Raw genomic sequence first — 5116 nt, 5'->3', positions numbered from 1 at the left:
CTACACTCACCCTGATGGTGTCTACCACATTTCTGACATAAAGGATTGGTACGAGCACTACTAAAAAAGGGCCAAAAAGCGACGTCCAAAAGCGACGCCCAGCGTCGCTTTTTTGGCCAAAATCGACGAAAAAGCATCGCTTCTTTTTCCGTCTCAAAAAGGCCTGTTGTTTTTTTAAAACGACGGCATGCGTCGCTTTTTTTACGATGGACAATGTTGCTTTTTGAAAAAAAAAAATTTGTTACTTTTAGAAAAAGCGACGTTGTGCGTCGTTTTTTGTTCTTCATGTGAAGAACACATGATGAACAAAAAATGACGCATAGCGTCATTTTATTGAAGGAAAAATTAAATTTTTTTTAGAAAAAACGACATTGTTCATCGTATTTTGAGAAAAATAAAATCTTTTTTTTTTCATAATGAAGATAAAAAGCGACGTTGGCTGTCGCTTTTTATTCTTCATAATGAAGAAAAAAAACGACATTGGCCGTCGCTTTTTTTAAAATTTATTTTAAAAAATTTCAGAAAAGCGACAGACAAAAGGGACCATGTCCGTCGCTTTTCTGCATTATTTTTAGATGCAAAAATTTTCTTTTTTTGCATCTCACCTACCAAATAAAAATGCAATTCATTATATACAGCTCATGCAATACACATTTCTAAAATAATCATACAATGCACTACATTATCAAAACATGTAAGCAATTCAAATCAACAATACTTAAATAATCAAATTCAAAATACAAAATACTTAATAATTAATTCAAAAACCACTAAAACACTTAGACAATCCTAAAGTTTTTTCATTGGAGTCTACAGGTGTCCGAGATTTATTTTTAGCAGTTGACTTCAAACTCTTATCAGGATGAGGCCAATCACCGTCACCATCGGATGTCATCTGTATACAAGTTTACATCAAAACATATAAAAATCAAGTCATTAGTTCATATTTCATGCGACTACACTTACTATTTTCAAGTTACTAGTACACATTTCAAGATACTACACTCAAACCATTTTCAAATATCTAATTGACTTTTTATTTCACTATACTCAACCATTTTCAAATAACTAGTAGACATTTCAAGTAACTACACTTAACCATTACACGTTTAAGTCACTATACTTAACCATTTCCAAATAACTAATTCATATTGCAAGTCACCACACTTAAAATATTTTCAAGTCACTAGTACACATTTCAAATCACTACACTTAACTATTTTCAATTAACTAAATCACATTTCAAGTCAATATACTTAATCATTTTCGAGTGACTATACTTTATTATTTTACAGTTATTAGTACACATTTCAAGTAACTACACTTAACCATTTTCAAGCATCAAGTTCACAATTTCAAGTAACTAAACCGTTTTCAAGTCACAAGTTCACAATTTCAAGTAACTACACTTAATCATTTTCAAGTCACTACAATTAATAATTTTCAAATAACTTATTCTCTAGTACACATTTCAAGTCACTACACTCTAACCATTTTCAAATAGCTAATTAACATTTCAAGTCTATAATTGAGCATTTTCAAGTAACTACACAACCATTTTCAAGTCACTAGTACATATTTCAAGTCACTACACTTAACCATTTTCAAATAACTAGTAGACATTTCAAGTCACTACATTTAACCATTTTCAAATAACTAATTCACATTTCAAGTCACTACACTTAACCATTTTCAAGTAACTACTTGACATTTAAAATAACTATACTTAACCATTTTCAAGTCACTACACTTAATCATTCATTTCAAGTCACTATTCTTAACCTCTTTCAAGTAACTAATTCACATTTCAAGTAACTACACTTAACCACTTTCAAGTAACTGGTAACCGTTTTCAAGTCACAAGTTTGCAATTTCAAGTAACTACACTAAACCATTTCTTCCAAGTCACTACACTTAATAATTTTCAAATAACTTATTCACATTTCAAGTCACTACACTCTAACCATTTTCAAATAGCTAATTGACATTTCACGTCACGATACTTAACCATTTTCAAGTAACGACACTTAACCATTTTCAAGTCGTGTACTAGCATTTCAAGTCACGACACTTAACTATTTTCAATTAACTAATTCACATTTTTAAGTCACCATACTTAACCATTTTCAAATAATTACACGTAACCATTTTCAAGTCACTAGTACACATTTCAAGTGACTAAGCCTAAACCATTTTCAAGTCATGAATTCACATTTCAACTATCAACACTAAACCAATTTCAAATCATGAATTCACATTTTCAAGTGATTACACTTTACTAATTTCAAAACATAAGTTCACTTTTCAAGAACTACACTAAACGATTTTCAAGCTCTTTCCATGTATTTGAATTGTTATTTGACTGCATAAAAGAAGTAAGTAGTGCTTTTTGTTGCCTACCTTTTGGTATTGCTAATGTGCATACATATGCATTGTCCATTGTAATAACTGAAAGTGTAACATTATTATTTTTTGTTCAATTTTAATAAGTATTAGTTATATAATATTTAAATAAGTTACTCACTAGAATATCACCGAAGAAAATGAATAGTATAGTTTTCTTATCATAAAAAGTTTTGTTTTCTTCACCTCCTAATCGCCTACATTATTTAGTAGTAAACTGAATAGGTTTCTTCATAACCACCATAAGACTCTTCACATTATTCAGATATTAACTATATAGCTGATAGCACATTATTCAGCAGTTCACAGCACAGGTTTATTCAAACTCACCACAGCTCATTAATAGTTCACTATTATGGTCTCCACATTTCCACCTCTAATAACATGATCGACTCGAAGAACTGGTGTTTATTTTAAAAATTGCATAAACATTAAATGAACACCACGTGAAGGGAAACCAAGAATGTTCTCAAACCAACAACAACAAATTCAGTATTTTTCCACATAGTGAGATGTACGCAGTCCATACCACTACCTCCAGAGAAGTAGAGAAGTTGTTTCCGATAGACCCCGGCTTAAGACATATATATATATACTTGATGATTCTTTAAATCACAAAATATATACTAACAGTTATTACTGAATTTTCAATTCACAAAATAAACCTACACACACTATTTCACCAAATCACCAATTCCAAAGTGAATAGGTCCATGAGAAGGCTTAGTACTCATCCCCTTTCTTAAAAAACCCAAGATACTTCATTTTCTACCTAACAAGTCCAACTGATAAACAAATTTCTTCACATCTAACAACTCTTTGTCCATTCAACAATTCCTCAGCTAAAATTGATGAAAGTCTACTAAGCATCTGATGGCGAGCATCAACTATAATTCTCCTTGCCGAGATTCCTCAACCTAACACCATTTTTGTCTACACACTATTCCTATGGTCCTTTTTTTCCACTTTGTCACAACAAAAAATGATACATATACAAAGAATTCATCCTGAATCTACAAATCACAAAACAAATCTATCGAAACACTTTGAAACTAAAATCACAAATATGAAGCTCAAAAAGGCAAAAAAAATCACAAAATAAAAATACATCGAGACACTACTGCAACAAAAAATAGCCAATAAAACTGAAAAAATGAAAAAAATCATTAAAAAACTATCAAAACTATTTTTTACAACCGAAATTACGAATAAAAACTCAAACCACAGGTAGAAAATTCCAATTGAAGAAAACAACTACTTAATGCATGAATGTGTGAATGTGTGACTTGTCTCATCCAAAATGATGTGATCTCACTTCACTGAATGCAGAACTAAGTTGCGGGAGAGCGGCTAGAGCAACAATTGGTGGCGGGAGAGGAGATCACCAGTGACGGAGAGAGCGGTGACGGCGACTGTTTGAGAAGGAGAGACAGTGACAGCGGTATTTCGTCGATGGCAGTGCTGGGCAGCTGTTGTTGGAGATGAACGGAGGGAGGCGAAGCGGCAACGGAGGTCGATAATGATTTTATTTTAGAGAAAAGGTAGAGAATAGAGGGTTTGTAGAGAGAGAGTGGGAGAGAGGAGGCTCACCGGCGCTGGGATGGCCGACAGCAGCCATGGATGCTGATGGAGAGGGGATGAGAGTGTAGAGAGAGAAGGTAGAGAGAGAGGGTTGATGTGCGGCTATTTTTTGTGAAAAAATGAAAACTAGGGTTTGGTGTTTTGATTTAAAGAGGAAAGAATGAGTTGAACAATCTCAGCCGTTGGATTAGTTTTGATTAATGATTGAGATCAAAATTATTTAAAAAGAAGGCCACCCATTGAATTTTAATTTGAGGGTTAAAAATTGGATCAATTTTGACTATAATTGCAATAAATTAAATAGAACTTGGGCTAAAATCATTATATTGTGGTAAAAATTAGGTCAAAAATTAAATAGATCAGACAAATTAATTTAATTTAGGTTGTTTATTTAAATAATAGTAATAAAAATAACAAACAATAATAATACTAACAATAAAATAATAATGAAAACTGGGCAATGTATTTGCAAAAAATGTGAGTGGGCACAATTACGTAAGAAATGATTTAAAATATTAATAAAAATCATGTAAAATGTCGTATTTGAGTTAGAAAATTATAAAAGATGATACTAAAATGTAATAAAAATAATTTTCGCCTTTTGATCATGAATGTGACATGTCAGTATGTATTTTAATATAAGAATAATGTGTAAAAATTGGGTGTCAACAACACAACTAAACTGATTTAGTCCCACAAATTAGGTCTGTGGAGGGTACAGTGTGCGCAAACCTTCTCGAAAACCTATTCAAGCTTGAAGATTCTTGTAAAATAAAATACATCATGTAGGATTTTGCTGCAATTAAGATTTTATTTTTTTTCTTGTTAATTAGTTGCTACTATTTCTATTTTATGCATATTTTCGTACTGGTTAAATCGAAAATCGAACCGTTAAAGACCAAAAATCGATAAATCAAAAATTGATAAAAATATCTTATTGATTTGATTATTGGTTTAACTTATTTAAAAATCAATAACCGATAAATCAAATCGATAATATATAAAACCAAACCGAACCGACCTATGCACACCCCTAATTTCAAGAAAAAAAATAGTAAAAATTGATTTTAATATTGACCATTGATCAAATATGATGAACGGTAGAGATTAAAATTGAGAAGATGAGCCAAAT

The sequence above is a fragment of the Capsicum annuum genome, chromosome 12 (assembly GCF_002878395.1).
Source record: "Capsicum annuum cultivar UCD-10X-F1 chromosome 12, UCD10Xv1.1, whole genome shotgun sequence".
Lineage (NCBI taxonomy): Eukaryota > Viridiplantae > Streptophyta > Magnoliopsida > Solanales > Solanaceae > Capsicum > Capsicum annuum.
The sequence above is the reverse complement of the archived record's forward strand: the minus strand, read 5'-3'. Positions refer to the sequence as shown.